Genomic DNA, 22,077 nt, shown 5'->3' on the forward strand with positions numbered 1-22,077 from the left:
CACTTTCTCCAGGGTAACTGGGGATAGGCAATGAACACTGACCCATACACCATGGCTGAACAGAATAAAAAGCACTGGCTGCCCTCAAAATCTGCCACCATCATCTGCCTACTCCAGGTTGGCATGGAAGCTGTGATCCTCACCAATAAAACTATCACAAACACAACCTCAGTGAAGAGACGAGTCAAACAAAGCCATGTCATTACACTCTCCCCTCTATTTTCCTCACTGCAGTCCTACACCTCACTTCCAGGAGATTTTCAAAAGAAAAACTGAGGAACTGATTAACCTACACTACATTCAATACAAAACCAAAATCATTCCAATTTCACTGCGCAACAGTGATCCAAATATTCTTTTATAAAACATGGATAACAAGTATCAGGTATCACAATGCGCTGGTGAATTACTATTAACGGTGCCTTTGTTGGCAAGGAAAACACTCCAAATCACTTGAAATCAGCTTAACTGTTCAGAACATGTTGTTTTCTATGCCTGACAGCAGTCATTACGAAGCAAGTCCTTACTTGGAACTCAGTTGCAGCAGGTGTATCCCATGAAGACAGCAGAAATGCTTTCGGAAAGGACTCAAAGATCCTTCAAAGAGGTCGAAAACTCTCACAGACGCAGTGGGGATCCTGGCTTGTGACTGACTAAAATAGAGAAAGCAACAAGCACCAACAGACTTTGTCATGGATGTCCAAAGGCAAATTTAAGGAGTCATACAAATATAAAGAAATAGGAGGATGGGCCATTTGGCCTCTCAAACCTGCTCCACCATTCACAATATTAGAGGGAACACACAGATCTCTAAACAATCCATCTATCCAATGCTTCAGGCATCACCTACCGCATACATGGCAGAGACTGCTGCTCACACATGGGACTTATCTGCCATCTCAAAGCTCATCAAACCAGATAGTAACAAGTCATCCTCAATCCAAGAGGGCCACCCAAGGAGATTACAGTAACTTTTTAGGCTGTACTGAAAATCTTGACAGACTATTATATTAAATTTATATACCTCCATTTACTAAAAATAAGCACACAATCTTAAGAGAATTTAGTTCAAGAATCAGGAACAAAGACAAAGCTAAGAGCCGCAATAAGACTTTTCCCAACAATAATAACAATAACAATAATTTAATCTGCACCCTTGGCTTACTCACAAGTAGAAAACTAATTAATTCATTAAAATATTCCTCTATAATTTTTGTAACATTTCAGATAAAGCCCTTAGCAACCTAATAAACCCTCTCTAAGCTATCCGCAATGCCAGTATATCTTTCCTTAGATCAAGGGACCAAAACAGTTCACATTATTCTAGGTGTGGTCTAAATAGTGCCTTGTAGAGTTTTAGCACGACTTCCTGATTTTTATGTTTCATTCCCTTTGAAACTTAGGCCAACATTCCACTTGCTTTCCCTATTCCCTGCTGAACTTGCATGCCTTGTTCATGATTTATGCAAGTGGACCCCTAATTCCCTGTGCTGCAGTATGTATCCATTTAAACAACGTTCAGCTCCTCTGCTCTTTATATCAAAGTGAATAACCCACATTTTCCCATATTATATTCTAAGTGCCAAGTTTTTGCCTGCTCACTTAACCTTCTTTCCTCTGGAGATTCTCTGTCATCCTCACCACTTGCCTTCCCACTTATTTTTATGTCATCTGCAAACTAGGCTATAATGAATTCACTTTCATTATCTAAGTAATTCATACATTATAAATAATTGTGGCCCCAGTACTGATCCCTGTGGCTAGTTAGTTACTAGTCCCAAGTTATCATCCTGAAAACACTCCCTTCATCCCAACTGTCTTTTCTTTTCAATAAGTGAGCCAATTCTCAATCATGGTGTTATTTAGCTCGCAAACAATGGGCTCTTACCTTAAGTACCTTTATTTGCAATACCTTATCAAACACCTTTTGGAAATCCAAATATGTTGCATGTACACATTCCCCTTTATCTATACTACTTATTACTTCAACAAATTTTAATTAATTTTCCATCTACGATTTCCCCTTCATGAAGCCATATTGACTCCGCTGGATTAGGTTATGTATTTTGAAATGCTCCAGTATTAGATTCTTTATAGTAGAATATAACATTTTCCAATGAAAAAGATGCTAAGTTAATTAGCCTGCTGTTGCCTTTCTTTTGTCTCCTTCCCTTTCTGAGCTGGGTGTTACATCAGCAGTTTGAGAATCTAAGGATACTTGGAAGATTACTACCTGTGCATTCACTGTCTCTGTAATTACTTACTTTAATGTCCTAGGATGCAAACTGTCAGGTCCAAGGAACTTATCAACCTTTATCCTCATTAGTTTCCCCACTACCTATTCTTCAGTGATAGTTGTATGTATTTCCTCTTTTGCTCCTGGGTTATTTAGTACTTTTGAAATGCTACTCACAGATGCATTTCATTGCACAACACCAACACGTTATCTTCCTTTCCACTCAGTACCAGTTTTCAAAGTTTGCAGAGAACGTAAGCCATGTACACCTGGGTTTAGAGATAATGGGAACTGCAGATGCTGGAGAATCCAAGATAACAAAGTGTGAAGCTGGATGAACACAGCAGGCCAAGCAGCATCTCAGGAGCACAAAAGCTGAGGTTTCCAGCGCTTTCCCTCACCTAGTGTGAATCCTAGTTACTGATGTTCATGGATCACAGAATCCCTAGAGTGTGGAAACCGGCCCTTCAGCCCAACAAGTCCATACTGACCCTCAGAGTACCCACCCAAACCCATCCCTCTATAACCCATCTAATCTACACATCCCCGAACACTACAGGGCAATTTAGCATGGACAATCCACCTAGCCTGCACATCTTTTGGACAGTGGAGGAAACCGGAGCACCCAGAGGACACCCACACAGACACGAGGAGAATGCACAAACTCCCCACAGACAGTCGCCCATGGGTAGAATTGAATCCGGGTCCCTTGAGCAAAAACAATCCTAACCTAGTCAATCTCTCCTCATACATCAGACCTGCAATCCACGCATCAGCCTGGTAAACCTTCACTGCACTCCCTCAAGAGGAAGAGCATCCTTCCTCAGGAATTGTACAATATATTCTGGGTGTGGTCTCACCAAGGCTCCTGTACACGAAACCTTTCATGATCAAAGCTAATGTCTGCTGCACATGCATGCTTACCTTTAGCGACTGGTGTCCAAGGACGCCTAAGTCCCACTGCATACTCCCCTCTCCCAATTTATAGCCTTTCAGTTAGTGATCACCGTCCTTGGATTTGCTTCTGCAGCGAATAACCTTACATTTATCCAAATTATACTGCATCTGATGTGGTTTCTCTTTATAGATTTAGAACGCAACACCAACAAAATAGAAGTAAATTTCATAATTGCTTTGGCAAACTACGCAACTTCAGGAATAACACTTATTTATCATTTCCTTTCACCTTCTGTAGCTGTCACAAATCATATTAAAATTGCTTTACAATAACTTGTATTCACGTAAAGCACCTTGAACATGGGAAACATTCCAAGAAGACTGACAGTGGACTAAACCAAAATATGACACTGACTGAAAGGAGGTTTCAGGTAAAAGAACTGAGTTGGGAGAAGCACTGCAAAATACAGATGGGAGTGGTACAGGCACAAATAAATTTAGGGAAGGAATTGCAGACTTACAGTCCAGCTCCCAATGGTGAGACGACTAAAATTAGGGAAATTTATGCAGCTGGAATTGGAGATGTGCAGATATCTCTGAAGGATTTACCGGAAATTAGAGATAGGGAGGGATAAGGTCATAGAAGGATTTGACAGTAAGAATAAGAATTTTAAAATTTAGTTGTTTGATTTACCGGAAGCCAATGTAGGTCAGCAAGCATTGTGAATATAATTTGGTGAGCATTTGGACATGACAGCAGAGTTCTGATGTCCTCAGGTTAACAAATAACAGATTGTGCAGGCCAGTCAGGAGTGAATTAGTATTGTAATAGATGGATGGATGGGAGTTTCAACAGCAGATAAACTGAGGCGGGAGCAAAATTAGGAAACAAAGATGGAAATTAGTAGTCTTGGTGATAGCTTAGTTAATGTAGTCTGAAATATAACAGAGGTAAAGTATGACCAAGGCTGAAGGTGGTAGTAATCTGCTTCAGACAGGTGGTGGAGGAGGAATACAGTAAATGTGATGAAAAACCAAGAACAAGAGCTCTAGTCTTTCTAATATTAGTATATAATTGGAGGAAATTTCAGGTCATCCAATCTGGAAGTCAGACGAGCACTGTGACAATCATGGTGAAAAATAAGTGCAGTCTCTTCCTTAAACGTGCTCATCTCTGCAGTAGTTCTGTATTGTTAACCTCAAGCCTGAAGCTGTCTTTTGTGTAACCTCCAAGCAGAGAAGCTGAAACTAATTGCAAACAGATTAATTTGTGTGATCCAAATACTAAGCACATGTCTTTGCCAACTTGACAATTTATATGATACAGTCACAGGCTTTTCAAAAGATAAAATTTTTTGCTGCTCGTCTATGACACAGACTGCTATATTGACAATATACAGCACTTGGACATGGATTTGTCAAAGATAAGACTGGTATAATAAACCTAATTAAATTTTATGACATAAAGCAGTAGACAAAGAAATACCAACAAATCTAGTTTGTATGGACTTCTAGCATATTTTACATAAGATTAAACTGTTGGTTGTAGTGAAAGTGCACTCAAATGAAAGCAAATAAATAATCTGGGTATAGGAAATTGGTTAAGCAGAAGACAACAGAAGTTAAGCTGTAACTACTCAAATTAGAAAGAAATGACTAGTGGTATCCCATAAGGATCCAAGGCGGGCTTGAACTAATTAATATTTAGAACATAGAACATAGAACATAGAACAGTACAGCACAGAACAGGCCCTTCAGCCCACAATGTTGTGCCGACCATTGATCCTCAGGGATGCACCCTCAAATTTCTGTGACCATATGCATGTCCAGCAGTCTCTTAAATGACCCCAATGACCTTGCTTCCACAACTGCTGCTGGCAACGCATTCCATGCTCTCACAACTCTCTGCGTAAAGAACCTGCCTCTGACATCCCCTCTATACTTTCCACCAACCAGCTTAAAACTATGACCCCTCGTGCTAGCCATTTCTGCCCTGGGAAATAGTTTCTGGCTATCGACTCTATCTATGCCTCTCATTATCTTGTATACCTCAATTAGGTCCCCTCTCCTCCTCCTTTTCTCCAATGAAAAGAGACCGAGCTCAGTCAACCTCTCTTCATAAGATAAGCCCTCCAGTCCAGGCAGCATCCTGGTAAACCTCCTCTGAACCCTCTCCAAAGCATCCACATCTTTCCTATAATAGGGCGCCCAGAACTGGACGCAGTATTCCAAGTGCGGTCTAACCAAAGTTTTATAGAGCTGCAACAAGATCTCACGACTCTTAAACTCAATCCCCCTGTTAATGAAAGCCAAAACACCATATGCTTTCTTAACAACCCTGTCCACTTGGGTGGCCATTTTAAGGGATCTATGTATCCGCACACCAAGATCCCTCTGTTCCTCCACGCTGCCAAGAATCCTATCCTTAATCCTGTACTCAGCTTTCAAATTCGACCTTCCAAAATGCATCACCTCGCATTTATCCAGGTTGAACTCCATCTGCCACCTCTCAGCCCATCTCTGCATCCTGTCAATGTCCCGCTGCAGCCTACAACAGCCCTCTACACTGTCAACGACACCTCCGACCTTTGTGTCGTCTGCAAACTTGCTGACCCATCCTTCAATTCCCTCGTCCATTTAGTTTATGTTTAGTTAAGATGTTAACACTAATACTACAGAAAGCATCAGGTTCAAGTTTGACAATGTCAAAGAATTAAAGGGTAGTTAATGCGGATAGAAACAACACTTCAATGCAAGAAACCCCTCTCCCCATGAGAGAATCTTGCATTAATGTTTTTCACACAGTAATAATAATGTTCACAAGAATCCTTCCAGCCAATCAAGTACTTTGAATGCAATGTAGCAACAATTTTTGTATGAGGGCTCCTTGTTTATCCTCACATAGTCCTTTATTAGATGTAGTCACATGGTGACATATCAGGTTTTGGGCTCTCACAGGAGCAGAATTAGAAGAATTCATCACACTACACAAAGTAACAATCTAAGAGAAGTTTCCCAGATACCATAGTATTTAAACAGTAGTTGGGTTCTGGATCTCAGACAACACCCTCCGGCCAAATGCCCAGCTCCGACAGTGCCTCCCCATCACCACAGCTGACCTAGCTGCTCCTCCAATTACAGATTTTCATTTGTTGCTGATCAGTAAATTGATCAGCAACAAGCTCAAAGAAAATCCCCAAGTAATTCAAGGAGCTACTTCTTACAAATAGAATAGAAGTAAAGGGTAAGGGCAAATTTTCTCTAATCACATCGTGATTGAACTTTCTTGAGCATTTGCAGGTGTTCAGGGTGGACTCACTCACTTCCCAGGTACATTTTGAGCATTGAGTAATGCAGGAAACATGACAGCCATGTGATAATGATTGCAGAAGGCTTTGGGAAGTTGATTGAGGGATAAACATTGGCCGGAACACCAGGAATAATTCCCTTCCCCTTCTTTTAAACAGTATCATGGTACCAAGGTACCACTTACAGCAACTAGAGACAGCAGACAAAGTTCCCATTTAACATCTCATCCAAACAACAGCATCTCCAACAATGCAAAACTCCCTCAATCCTACACTCTAACGTCAGCCCAGATGATTTTTCTGCTCAACTCTGAGTGCTCTTTAAACTCTCAACCTTCTCACTCAAAACCTCTACCCACTGAGTCATGCTGTCACCTAAAATGGTGAGTTTCATGTATTATTTAAATGGTGAGGGAAAGTGTACAATAAAAGAGGTCCATGTATTCAGATCTCTACAAGGTAATAGTTCAGTACAACAATAAGAAGAAAATCTAATATTAAGTATTTTATTGTGGTTTTCCATATATAACAAGGGAGGAGATTTTGCTCCAGCTATGAAGAGTCCTGGTTGGACTACATCTAAAGTAATGCATGCAGTTCTGGATGCTGTACCTTCAAAAGATATATTGACCTCAGAAGGAGTACGACGCAGACTCACCAAAATGTGAACAAAGCAGGGAAAAAAAGGGTAATTCCTATATAAAGCGACAGAGACACAATGAGTAAATAAGCTTAAATTGGAGTCTGACAGATTTTTATTACACAAGCATATCAAGAGGTATTCAGCAAAAACAGGCCAATGCAGCGCAGTTATAAATCACTCGAGTGTGCTAGAACAGACTCAGGAGCTGAATAACCTACGCTTCTAAAGTTCACACTTACAATGCCTTAAAATCTTTACTGAGTTAATTCCTCAAAGACAAGTAATTATAGATTGATTCGAAAGTAAGATTGCTGCCTGGCATGTTGACTGAATTGTAACTTTTCTTCAGGGATAACACCCAATTTGCGCATTATCTCACTTTTTGAAGAGAATGGTCTTTGAAGTTACAGCACAGTATTTGTTCCATTCAGAACACTAACGGACTATGTTTTGTTAACAAATGGCACAGTTGTGCTTTTCATTGAGAAACTGGGTCATAAAGAGTTGTACTGGGTTAGATACCAGGTGTCTATATAGAGTTAACTGACAATTAACATATCATACAGAGATTATAAGCCTCAAAATATCTAGATGAGTGGAGAAAATTAAACAAAAATCCGCCCAGGATCATAATTAAGTAAATCGTAGAGAATGCACAAGTGGTTCCAGAGTAAAACAGAATTAAATTCAGCTGTAATACCTCCAAAAACAAATAATGATCAAACATGAAGAATGGTCACTTAAACAAGCTCATAGATGTTCAGGACCACAACATGAACTAGGACCTATGGTAGGAAAGAGAAGTGAAAAAGGAAAATAATGTATAGTTTATTACTAGAAAAAATCTTTCATAACATGCAGTTTTCTTTTTAAAAAAACGCTATAACTTTATCGTTGATCTTTGTAAATTTAGTTACTTATTAATATCAATCCAGCAATGCCAGAAGAGAAATCTGGGTTGCCACGTGACCAAACCAGGTTAAGTTTCTCGCACACAATTCCACCATCCCTCCGGAAACTCTCACATACACACGCCACAGAACAGACATCTTTTTCTACTAACACTTTGCAATACTTAGACTGCAACACCTCATTAACAGGGTATTTTACAACATTGCAAACAGACCATTAACAGTCTGTCTTGAATTTGAAAATGGAATGTCAAACACTGAGGAGGAGGAACAGAGGAGAAATATTTTCCAGGGATGGAAGCCAGCACACATTTAAAACAGCAAGGCTGTTAATAATACTGCATGACTTGGAGCAGAAGAGGGCATGGAAAGAATACTGAATAAGTCAACGTAAAGAGATTTCAAAGGAAGTAAAATCTACTCTAGGGTTCAATTATCACACAGAACCCAAAAACATTTTTAAAATGAGAACAAAGACAGACGTGTAGTAGCACATGATCATTGTCCATACATTCACTTTTGCCTCCTGGATTACATCCTCTTTCCAACAAGGTGACAGGAGGATACTGGAAGATCAGGATTAGCTAGATTGTTAGAACTGAGCAATTAGAGACACGTTTATTATAATCATAGAATCCCTACAGTGTGGAAGCAGGCCATTCAGCCCATTGAGCACACACCAACCCTCTGAAGAGCATCCCATCCAAACCTAATCCCATTATCCCATCCCTGTAATCCTGCATTTCCCATAGCTAATCCATCTAGCCTACACATCCGTGGACAAGATAGGCAATTTAGCAAGGTCTGTCCACCATCGTTGGACTGTGGGATGAAGCCACAGCACCCAGAGGAAACCCATGTAGACACGGGGAGAATGTGCAAAGCCCACACAGACAGTCACCCGAGGCTGGAATTGAACCCAAATCCCTGGCACTGTGAGCCACCACGGCATAAGTATTCCTGAGAATTTATGCAAAATATTCACAAAACATGAAGGATAAATCACACTTTAGGCTAAAAAAAAGCTATTCCATCTACTACTCCATGCCTTGTTCAGTGAGAGCTCACATTTTAATGTCACGCATTATGAAGGAGTTGTACACGTGCAAGGTGATTCTATGAGTGCCCTGCAAAGCTATTGCTAAACTCTGAATAAGAGAAAACTGGATGGCATGCAAGAACAAAAGAATTTGGGTTTCAGGTTCAGGTATTAAAAGCAGCACCACAAATAGATAAGCCACAAACTACAGTAGGTTATTTTGAAAAGAATTCTTGACCACTGACTGTTTATGTCAACACGAATCACAAAGTCATTCAGCACAGACTCAGACCCTTCAGTCCAACCTGTTTATGCTGACTAGACATCCCAATCTGTCCTCATCTCATTTGCCAGCATTCGGCCCATAAGGCTCTAAACCATTTCTACTCATGTACCCATCCGGATGTCTTTTAAATGTTGCAATTGTACCAGCCTCCAGCACTTCCTTTGGCAGCGTATTCCACCCTCTTGTAAGGAAGTTACCCCGCATGTCCTTGTTAAATCTTTGTGCTCTCACCTTATACCTTTGCTCTCCAATTTTGAACTTCCCCACCCTAGGAAAAAGACCTTGGCCATTCGCCCTATCCTGATCTTACAAACCTCTATAAGGTTACCTCTCAGCCTCTGATCCTCCAGGGAGAAAAAAAAAAATGCGCCAACCTATTCAGCCTCTCTCTATAACTGAAATCCTTCAGGTTGTGAGTTTGCTCGCTGAGCTGGAAGGTTAGTTTTCAGACGTTTCATCACCATTCTAGGTAACATCATCAGTGAGCCTCTGATGAAGCGCTGGTGTTATGTCCCACTTTCTATTTATCGGTGTAGGTTTCCTTGGGTTGACATCACCAATCCAAGGAAACCTAAACAGATAAATAGAAAGCAGGACATAACACCAGCGCTTCATCGGAGGCTCATTGATGACATTACCTAGAATGGTGACGAAACGTCTGAAAACTAACCTTCCAGCTCAGTGAGCAAACTCACATCCAAAACCTCAACCTGATCTACAAATCTTCTCAAAACTCGCTGAAATCCTTCAGCTCCAGCATCTTTAAGTCTTTCTGTACTGTCTCAGGTTTAACAGTGTCTTTCCGAAAACAGGGTGGCCAAATTTGTATGCAGTATTCTAAAAGTGGCTGCACCAACATGCCATATGGCTGCAATATGACATTGCAACTCCTGTACTCAATGTTCTGACCAATGAAAGCAAACGTGCCAAATACTTTCTTCACCACCCTGCCTATCTCCGACTCTACTTTCAAGGGACCAGGCACCTGCACCCCTCGATGTCTTTGTTTGGCAACACTCCCTAGAGCCCCACTATTAACTGCGTAAGTCCTACCTTGATTTGCCTTACCAAAATACAACACCTCATATTTATCTAAATTAACCACCATTTGGCACACAAACAGCCCAGTGGCCCATTTGATCGTTGTGCTCAGATAACATTCTTCGCTGTCCACTACACCATATATTTTGGTGTAATCTGCAAATTTACTCACCATTTCTCCTATATTAATATCCAAATCATTTATATAAATGATAAAAAGCTCTCACTCCAGCACTATTCCTTGCGGGACACCACTAGTCACAGACCTCTGATCCAAAAAGCAACCCTCTACCACCACCTCTGTCTCCTACCCTCAAGCTAATTTCGTATCTAATTCACTAGCTGCCCCTATGCACAAAGCCATTTCCCACACACAAAGCCATGTTGACTATCAGTCTTTGCCTTTGCAAATTCATAACTTGTTGAGTCAAAAACCTATTTTCATATTGTGATTTCTATATTTCCTTTGCTAATTGCACATCAACTCTTACTGACAGGAATATATACAAGTCATGATGCAACTGTGAATCTACACAAAAGCTTAGCATAACCACAATTGGTATACTGTATCCAGTTTCGGATGTGTTCCCCTTTCCCACACCTCTCTCCCCTAAAACCCAACTCCAATCATCAAAAGAACTCGACTCAAAAGACAGGATACAGCTCAGGGTCACTATTTTGAAGGAGAAAAATTGGTCCTGTGTTTCCAATTAAATGCATGAAGAAAACTGACAGATGTATTAACAATTAGGAAAGGCTACAGTTAGGAACTAAGTTGAAAAACATTTTTCCATAAATTCGGGGACCAGAAAAGTTCAAATTCAAGTAATTTAGGACATAAAGCAAAAGAAAACATTCGCTTGAGAACTGTGAAGCTCTGGACTGCATCACCGGTAGTTTGTGTTTCAAGCAGAGGCCAGGTTTTTCGAGGAATGGAGTATATGGCATAAAGTTAACTAATGGATCAAACTACGAACCAAGTGGAGGACAGACCCCTACATAAACTGAGCCAAATATTATTTCGATTATTTTGTTTTTGGTTTAAGTGCCTTCCTATTTCCTTCTATTACTTGGCAATAACTCTTCATAAATCCTCAATTTAGTTTTTTAAATCATTTCTTTTGTCATCCTTTCTATATTTTGCCCAATTTGCTTCATCACTGGACCCTGATTTCTCATAATCAAAGAGTCTCCACCCACTCAAAGAACTCAGCTAAAGCTGAAGCACTTTATTTCTTACAGATTATTTCTAGTTGGCATTGTCATAGTCTTTTACTAAAAAAAATTCCCATTATTTAACCATCATTCAATCTGCTATTTACTTTCTAATTTATTTAGTTAAAACTTCTTTTCCTAATCAGATACCATTGTAAACCTAAAAGATCATGGAAATTGGAATTCATCACAATTTTGTTATGGTCACTGTTTCCTTAAGTGCTCCCCCTACCTCTTACTTTATCACATTGTTTCTAGCAATTGGATATAGGACAATTTTCAGCACTGAATTTTCACTTACGTTAATGCCACTTATTCAACTTTGTAAGGCAATGCTCGAGCACTCAGGGCCAGGGCTGTTGGTGAAGTGGTAAAGAAATGCACTCAAAATACCACATGAAAAACAAAATAAAATATCAGTTACTAGGAAATGCAAAGAATGTAAACTAACCTCAGGTTTTACTGACGAGTATTTATGAATTGCTTAACTTTGCTCTTTGTTTAAAACAGAATCTGAACTTCGTTTTTACAGTGATTTAACTGTAGGCGTCCAGATTTTAGGGCAGGGTGTCAATGTCAAATTAGCTCAGGAGGCCAAGCAATCCTGAAAACTCAGATAGACAAGGACTCCAGAAATATTCTCACAAAGCTCCTATCTTTCCCTGATATTTTTTTCCTGCATCCTTGACTGATTCCTCCCAAGCCCATTCAAATCATCTGTAACAAGAAAATTCAACGCTTATGGAAAAAGATTAGTTGAATACTCGTGTGGACATTTTTTTTTCAGTTTTGTCAAGGACAGTAACTTAAAACTTTCCATTCGTGAAAAAAGCGCATTTGAAAAATGGAGCGGCACCGTACACATCCTGGGCTGATGTTCATTTACCAGTTTTAAAATAGCATATGTGAAGCAATATTACCTGTTTCTTTCTCATTTATTTGCTCTTCTTTCCCCAAAGTTCAAAGTGAATTTTGTATGATTGTCAGGAAAGGAATTTTACATTGTGTACTGTACAACATGCACTTCCTGTCACACTTTAGTGCGAACAACTCCATTGAAAAATAGTATCGCCTGACTCACTGCTCGGTTTCTGTACAAACGGAACACTTTAAATGAATCTACCTTCAGGATTGTCTTTAATTAAGCCAGAGCAAAGAACAGTAGTCAAATAGATAAATTACATTCATCACAGTGACAGTGCTACCAAATTAGGTTTTGGTCTAAGAAGAAGCTTTGCAAACATTTCCCCCCTAAAAAGCAAACTGCTTTCATTGATACAGAAAATATTTTGGAAGGGTTGTTCCTTTCCTCCCTCTCAACCCTTCAAGTAGTTTGGTGAAACAAGGAAATTTACGACTGTCATCGCTCCATACATATTATGTACATCGTAATTCAGATAGTTAGCGACTGTGAAAAAAAAGTTATACCCTAAAACGAATAAAACACAGTTCCCCTTGTGGACTTCCAGCGTAATCACAAATAGTCCGGCTAAAACTGCAAGTTTGGAAAATAGAAGGACAGGAATGCCGCAGCAAGATAAAACTGAATAAAATAATTTGGGAAACGTCGATGTTAATGAAAAATTATCAGGTCCATGTACGGAGACTGAGAAACACATCAGGCAGATTTTGATTCAGACGCGTGATCCAACGATACCATCAACCATTCACATTACTGCCCCGGTGACAGGGCAGCTTATGCAGATCAAGAACTTACCGACTTCGGAGCTTTCTCAATCTTACAAATGATCGGGCTGGGATTTTGCGATCATTCCTCCCACATCGCCACGTAGAGACATATGCTGCCAGGCACGTTGCCGGCTGTTTCTTTGAATTTGGCTACAATGTAATTCCCCGCCGCCCCCTTTCCACCACTTTGTTTTCTTCTTGAACAAGACGGAACGTTGCACGTAACAACTGCAAATACAACAGTCCAGTACCTTATTTCCTCGCCCCGCGTAGAAACTCAAGTTGGCGTTTCTGTCCGGTCTATAAATGAAGCCAGGCATGAAACTCTTCAAGAATCCTCACAAGGCAAATCATACTTCTTTCTAGCTCTTATCCTCCTCCCTCCACCCCCACACCGCACCCCCTCCCAACCTCCTTCCTCCAATCTAGTTCCTTCCTCTTCCTTTAGGAACCAAGCTGGTAATAATTATTAATCTGCTCTTGCTCATTCTGGGAGTATGATAGGAATGCAGGAAATGAGCCTTTCCATAGAAACCACGGCAACCACGCATAAAGCTCGCATAAACTCCAAAGCTACTGGGACGTACAAAAGAAAAAGTTACATTTGAACAAAAATTTTGTTGTTGCGGGGGGGGGGTGGTTGGGGGCTACAATACTTTTCGAAGGGCTGGTGAGGGGGTGGGGGCTAGGGAACGGAAATCCCGCCCACATATATCCCATTGGCAATCTGCAGTCACAACGTTTATCAGATTCGCTATGAGAAAGTCAATCTGTCAGGGCACCAACAAAGCTCACTGCAGCCGCTTTCCAGAATGACACATTGTCCCTTTGATAGCCCGCTTGGGACATAATTTTCAAATCTGCAGTATCTAATTACCCGAAAAAAGTTAAAAGATTTCTGCCTGTCAATTTTATACGAGCTACTTGAATAAAATGCTGGATTAACCTTTCCACATTTTCAGATTCCAAAAGTTAACAATCGCCTTAAAAGAACCGTCTCGGGCAAAACAATGAAACGGCTTCCCCCACCCCATCCCTTTATTCGACCCAGGGCTGTCCAGCAATGGTTAAGTGCTAGCAATTTGAGCTAATGTGGTTGCAAACCGATTTTGACATATAGAAGTGAAGGTATTTACAGTTCGGTGGAAATATTGTTAAAAGGACGAAATTAGATCACAAATTTAGTCTCCAATATTTTGAACTGTTCACTACTTGAAAACGTCACGGAGCTCTATGTGTTGCTAGGTAAAATTCTTACTGAACGCCACCCAAATCACAGGACCTATACTGGCGGGGGATGTCCATTCAGCCAGGACACCATAGCTTGCTGCATCCTCACATCCGAATTGTTTCCTGTATGTTTCAGTGGTCATTGCCTCCACAGCTAAATTTGAAGGGCCGTTCCACAATCATTTATGTAGAAAAATTCCTGCCATTACTCCTTTGACCACTTTGAACCTACGTTTCCTCGTCGTAACTATGAAGTGCAATTTCAAGTCAGAAGATCTCTGACATGAAATGATCTTTATGGCTAGAATGTGCGGTATTGTTTAAGATGTCGGTCGATCGAAGTCTTCAGAATCAACATGACTTACTCTGCCTTCGTGCTACTCGACATGTCTTTAGTATTTAACATTGTTTGCCACGTTGATCGCGACTGCTCACTCGTTCAGCAGGAGCAGCAACAATTACCCCAAGTTCTCTTTCAACTTTCATTTTAACACCATTCATCCCATTCATGGAATACTTCGTGTCTGGCATAACAATTTATTTCTTATTGTTGTTCCATATTTTGTCTAAATCGTTCTATGTTTCTCAATGCACCGAATTTAAAAGCTCCTCTTTCTTAGATAGATGATTGTGCATTGAGCGTTTCAATCGAAAATGGTTAATGTTAAGTGAGAAACAGATTCTGATACTGATCCTCAAAACATCTTAATCAGCATATGCATATATTAGTACAGACTATTCCAACAAGTACCTCCTGTTTCCACGTTTGGAGAAGCACTTTAAATTACTGTCTTACTGAGGAAAGTTCTTGAACTGAAATGACCCAGCTCTAAATTTTCAGATTATGTCCCTTTGTTGTTGATACGTCCACCTGAGGAAATTGGAACTTTTCAACACTTGTAATAAGGTGACCCATCAAGGGTTGCAGCAAACTACCAAAAACTGGCCTAAACAAACTGCACATGACTGTGCCGACGCTGGTCCGGGTTTCAGTAACATCAATGCCTATCATTACTTTGACCGGCAACTGCTAAGATCAACTGGGCATTTTAACTGCTGGTTCTGAATCCATCTCTCCTCCTGACACTTACCCGTACATTGAACGAATAAGGAAATGTACAATAAACAAATGGAAGTCTCCTGCCTTTCATAATCTCAAGACATCCAAAAACACAGTCAATTAAAGTAAATGTGAAATGCAGTTACCACTTTAAAAGGTAGGAATCATGGTAGCCAATCCACACATAAAAGCAACGTGATAATAGGAACTGCAGATGCTGGAGAATTCAAAGATAATAAAATGTGAGGCTGGATGAACACAGCAGGCCAAGCAGCATCTCAGGAGCACAAAAGCTGACGTTTCGGGCCTTGTTTGTTGCACTGACTTCGGTTCTAGTTAAAACGTGACCAAAACACCAGTGTGTACTCCCCATACCTTCTAAAATGAAGGCTTGGGATGCATTTTATTCACTTGAATTGAGAGATAGGACCTCAGTCTCCTCCAATAGTAAACAAAAACACCTTGGAGTGCCCACTAGGGTGGTTGAGAGGTCCTGGTAGAGGAGGAGAGAGAGGAAACATGGGGAGATTTGAAAATTGCATCCCAGGTGTGCTTCTTTGCCAACGTGAGGGTGAAAGGGAGATATGACCTGCTCCTAGCCCATCACCTCATCTCAGTCATTAAACCTATTTATTTTGGCCTATTTTCCAATCAACCTGTTCAGATATGGTCGTTTTCACCTCTAGAAATCAATGGGCTCTTTTCCACAGAGGGCCCAAAAGCGCCTTTTATTTCACACCAAATCACTGATAGTTAGATATATTTTTATTTTTTTTTCTATATTTTTAAATATTGACAGAAAAAAAGACAGCTTGTGAATAGACATTATGATATATATGTGTTTTCCATCACCAGAAAAACACCTATGTGGCCAATTGTATATAAACAAGCAAAGCCTGTTCAAGGCAATAAGTTGTTAAACACCTTCAGCAGCTTGTTAATACGCTGCAGGCCCAGGTGGTTTTCAAATCACATCATGAAGCCCAATCGGTTTGATGCACACCACATCAAAGCACAAACCACCCTTGATCGGCTACAATGGGCCAGGCACATGAACTGCATGCCTGACGTAGGACTCTCCAAACAGGTACTTTATCCCCAACTTCAAAGTGGCTGGCAAGCCCCAGGTGGACAGAGGAAGCCCTTCAGTGATACCCTCAAAGCTTCACTGATGAAGTGTGGCATTCCCACAGATATCTAGGAATCATGGGCCCAGGACTGTCAAGAGTGGAGAAGGAGCATCAGAGAGGCCATCCAGCATTTGCCACTGGGGAAAAAAATGGAAGCCAGGCGAAAACAACAAAAGGAGCACACTGCCACACCAATGCCCCATCCACTCTCTCCCATGACCATCACCTGCCCAGCGTGTAACAGAGCCTGCGGTAACAGCATCAGTCTGTAAGGCCACCTGTGGACTCACCCTGAAATGGAACAGAGTCATCCTCATGTGCGAGGGACCACCGATGATGATGAATACATAACTGTTGAGTTCAATATGGAGTCATCAAACAATGCTTTCCTTGAAATAATAATATAGGCATTACAGATTTTTTGCCTCTGATCAGATGCAATACCTTTTTAGTAAACAGTTTGACCACCTGTCCTTGGCATCAGGCTCTAGGCCCCCCGAGATCCTTCTTCCTGTACTCTGCAATGCAGTGGCAACTCCATCATGGTGACCATCTGCCTTAGATGTTATCCTCAAAAGTAAGCCTCTGTCATCTGGTAGATTTCAGTGCCTCTGGTCCAATCAGAACATCCACATATGAAGATAGCATCAAGTGAGCCATGCAGACTTCGCTCAGGGCTGAGGTCAGGGAGAATATCCAGCAATGTGGTTTCCAGAATCCAGATTATAAATGAATCCACAAAAACATATCTCTCTCAGCTTTAAATGCAGTTAATCACACAAAATTCACAACCCTCTGCAGTATACAGTTCTGAAAACACTCAATCCTTTGAGTGTAGAGATGGATCATGTCAGTCATCTCACTGTGCCCCAATATTCTAGGAGATTCTATCCAGCAGAAACAATTCCTCAGTGTCTACCTTGTCAGGCTTCTTCAGAATCTTGGATGTTTCACTGAAATCGTCCCTTATTCTTCTAAACTCCAGAGTACAGGCCTGATTTAATTAGCCTCACTCATTATGGGTCAACTTTATTCCATGAAGCAATATAATGAACATTTGCTATATACCATCCATAGCAAGAGTACCTGTTAGCCAGAGGTTACAGAGAGAGAAAGGTACAAGCTGCTGATATCGCTGCCCAGGGAGACGTTAGCCAGAGGCTGCAGAACGAGAGCAACAGAGACAGAGACAGAGACCAGCCGCCGACATCGCTAAAGGAGGTACTGAATGCAAAGGTGCTGACAGAAGCAGCTTATGAACTAAAAATAGCCTGCGCCAAGGTGTGAGTTTGAGCCAATTTAAATCAGTTTGAATTAATTAAGTTCTGTAGAAAGTAAGAAAGATGAGGCAATGCAAAAGCCTTATCTGGACGAGACATAATGAGGTAAAGCTGCCTAAGTCTCTGGGCTAAGTCCAATAAGGAAAGGCATGCAATAATTAGCCAGAACCAATGGGAAGAAGGCCGCACTTGAGAGGTAAGAGAAAAAATAAAAAGATGATGCTCGGGGCATGTAGCAAGCAAAAACACTGGAGACCAACCATTACACAAGCAGAACCCATGTCAAGGACATGGTGATGACAGGAAGTGCAGAGCCAGGTCAGTGTCAGCCCTCAACAGCAGCAGCTATCCAGATCAGGTATTAGCTTTTATGATCTGTGACTACTTGGGGAGTGTCAGAGGATTCTTGTGGGTGCATAAGTAAGTCCAAGTTCAGTATGTGAGGTCTAGTTTTGCGATTAAAAACATTTAAGCGACACATCTTATTTAATTTACTAATTAAGTGATTTGTGACATTACGATAACAGTGTTATCCAGGCTCCCGACATATCCTTTTGATATCACACAAACATTATGAAGTTATTTGGCCTGCTGTGTCTGCACTGGTTCACACAATGAGTATCTTGCTCAATGCCACTTGGAAATTTTGAAAAGTCATAACTAGTGCATGCAATATCTCTGAAGTTTTCCCTCTGGAACTCTAGGATGCATGCCAGCAGTTTCGGGGGATTTGTTTGTATTTCAAATCCATAACTTTCTCCAATACTTCTTCTCTGCTGATATTAGTTACTTTAAGCTCCTCACTCTCATCAGCTCCTTGGGTACCCACTGTTTCTAATATCTTTGAAGGGTATCTTCATAAAAACCATAAAAGATTTATTCCTGGATAATGAAAGGTGAGGCTGGATGAACACAGCAGGCCCAGCAGCATCTCGGGAGCACAAAAGCTGACGTTTCGGGCCTAGACCCTTCATCCAGGATGAAGGGTTTAGGCCCGAAACGTCAGCTTTTGTGCTCCTGAGATGCTGCTGGGCCTGCTGTGTTCATCCAGCCTCACCTTTCATTATCTTGGATTCTCCAGCATCTGCAGTTCCCATTATCAAAGATTTATTCCTTGTCTATTTCATTTTCTCCTTCCCTATGATTTCTCTTGTCTCCTCCTCTAGAGAATCAGTGTTTTGTTAAAAAGCTGTCTTTCTTATATGCTTTGGACTCAGGGCAAATGTGTTCTGTTCATTCATTCATCGGATCTGGGCATTAACAGCAAAACCAACATTTATCATCTGTCCTAACTGCCCTAAGATGGTTGGGATGGTGAGCTGTCTTCTAGAACCACTACAGACAATGCAGATACAACCTTAGTAATCTTGGGCAGAGAATACTACGATTTTAATCTGGCAACAGTGAAGGAACACAATCTACTTACAAGTCAGGATGTTGTATGGCTTGGAGGGGAACTTGCTGGTGGTGGTTTTCCCACTTGGCAGTTTTCCTGTGGGTCAGCAATCCTCCTCCTCCTAGATGGTAGAGGCTGCAGTTTGGGAAATTCTATTGAAGGAGTGTTGGAAAGTGCACCACCTGTGAAGAGTGCTATTAGTTAAAGACGGTAGATGAGGGGACTATCAAGTGGATTGCTTCATGGGTGTTAGGCTTTGAATATTGCTGGAGCTGCACTCATTTAGGCAAGTAAATATTATTTGATACTTATCACATATGCCTGAATCCTGATGAATGTGGACACAGGCTGCTTCAATATCTGAAGATTCAAGAATGGTACTGAATATTATGCAATCATCAGAGAACATCCCCACATCTGATATTATCATGGAAAGAATGTGATCGATGAAGCAACCAGAGATGGTTAAGTCTAGGACATAACCACAACGTCCTGAAGCCAAGATGGTTGGTCCTTAATAAGCACAACCATTTTCATTTTGCTGCATGTGATTCCAACCAGAAGAGAGTTTCCTTCTTTACCCATTCCCCACCAGTCAATTCCTATGGACGTTTGATGCCACATTCCATAAAATGCTCCCCTGATTTCAACGGTAGTTAATCTTACCACTTAAGTTCAACTTTCTCGTATGTTTAGATAAATACTGGAATGAGAGCTGAGCTGGTCATTGCTAAGCAGCACAACATCAATATCACCTTCCACCACATTGCCACTAAGTGACTGAAGACCAATTGGGTAGTAGTTAGCCAAAGTAAATTCATCCTGCTTTTTATAGACAGGACATACCTGGGCAATTTTCTCTGTTTATATATTATAATATTAAGTCAGTGCTAAACAGAAGCTAGGGAGCGTTAATTGGGAGGAGCAATTATCAAGGCAAGTCCACATTTGACATGTAGGAACTGTTTAAAGACCTGCTGGGGAGAATTCAAGATTGACATGTTCCAGTAAGGAGGAAAGGACAAGGATGGTACGATAAAGGGACCCTTGGATAACACGGGAGGTTGTGAATTTAGTCAAAAGGATAAAAGAAGAATACATAAGGTTTGGGAATCTAACATCAGTCAGGGCTCACAAGGAAAATAAAGAAAGCAGGAAAGTACTCAAGCAGGGCATGGGGGGGGGGGGGCAAGAAGGGGCCATAAAATGATCTTGGCAGATAAGGTTAAGGTGAATCCCAAAACATTCAATCGATACATTAAAAACAAGACAATAACTAGGGATAAGGTAAGAACACTCGAGGATAAAGAAGGGAACTTGTCCTTGGAGGCAGAGAATGTGGGTGAGATCCTAAAGGAGTACTTTGCATCGATATTCACGCAGGAAAAGATACATGGAGGATATTGAGATTTGTGTGGAGCATGCTAATATGCCAGGGCATTTTGAGATCAAGAAAAAAGTGGTGTTAGATCTCTTGAAGAGCATTAATATAGATAAGTTCCCAGGGCTTGATGGTATCTGCCCCAGGTTTTTGAGATATGTAACAGAGGAGATTGCTGGGGTCCTGACCAAGATCTTCACATCCTCCCCAGTCAATGGGGATGTCCCAGAAGACTGGCAAGTAGCTAATGTTGTTCCTCTGTTAAAGAAGGGAAACAGGAATAAATAGGAAACTACAATCTCACAGCGGTGGTTGGCAAGCTATTAGAGAGAATTCTTAGGAATAGGATTTATGCACATTTGGAAAATCATGGCCTAATTAGGGACAGTTAGCTTGGCTTTGTATAGGGCAGGTAATGTCTTATTAACTTGATTGGACTTTTTTGAGGTGGTGATCATCATCATTGAAGGTGACTGATAAGGGTAGAGCAGTGGATGTTATTTACATTGATTTTAGTAAGGCTTTCGACAAGGTCTCTCATGGTAGGCTTATCCAGAAGATTAAGATGTATGGATCCATGGTGTCTCGGCCGCATGGATTCAGAACTGTCCAAAGAACGGTGGAAGGGTGTTTGTTAGGTCGGAGGTCTGGGATTGGTGGGGTTTCACAGGGATCTGTACTGGGACCTCTGCTGTCATAGATATAAACTACTTGGATGAAAACGTAGATGGACGAGTTAGTAAGTCTGCACATGATACAAAGATCGGTGGGGTTGTGGATAGTGTAGAAAGTTGTCAAACGATACTGCGGGATTTAAAGCAGCTGCAGCTATGGGCAGAATAATGGCAGATGGAGTTTAATCCGGGTAAGTGAGAGGTGCTGAACTCTGGGAGAACAAATGTTAAGGAAAAGCTTACAGTTAATGGCAGGACTCTGAACAGCACTGACGTACAGAAGGATCTTGGGTTTTAAGTCCATACCTCTCTGAAATTAGCCACGTAAGTTGATAGGGTGGGAAAGCAGACATATGGCATACTTGCCTCTACTGCTTGGGGAATTGTGTACATGTCAGGATGTCATGATGAGGCTTTAGAAGACTTTGGTCAGACTACGTTTAGAGCCTTGCATCCAATTCTGGTCACCACATTACAGGAAGGAAGTGGAGGCTTTGGAGAGGGTGTAGAAGAGGTTTACCATAATGCTGCCTGAATTAGAGGGTATGAGCTTTAAGGAGAGGCTAGAAAAACTTGGGATGTTTTCTCTAGAGCAGAGCAGGCTGAGGGGAGATTTGACACAAGTCCATAAAATTATGAGATGCATAAATAGGGTTGACAG

At 41.0% G+C, this 22,077-nt stretch overlaps 1 protein-coding gene across 7 annotated transcripts in view; it reads right to left on the bottom strand.

Annotated features, from left to right (window-relative positions):
- amot (angiomotin) overlaps positions 1 to 22,077 on the bottom strand; it is a 146,866-nt gene that overhangs the window by 71,287 nt on the left and 53,502 nt on the right. The window contains exon 1 of one of the 7 annotated variants that reach the window (XM_059651383.1): positions 13,517 to 13,641. The exons of 4 other annotated variants lie outside the window; for them this stretch is intronic. The gene's annotated coding sequence lies outside the window, so the exon portion shown is untranslated. Of the gene's footprint in view, positions 1 to 13,004; positions 13,113 to 13,293; positions 13,642 to 22,077 lie in introns of those variants that run through there. 2 more of the 7 variants (XM_059651384.1, XM_059651386.1) reach the window with 2 other exon arrangements.

Source organism: Stegostoma tigrinum, chromosome 15 (assembly GCF_030684315.1).
Source record: "Stegostoma tigrinum isolate sSteTig4 chromosome 15, sSteTig4.hap1, whole genome shotgun sequence".
Lineage (NCBI taxonomy): Eukaryota > Metazoa > Chordata > Chondrichthyes > Orectolobiformes > Stegostomatidae > Stegostoma > Stegostoma tigrinum.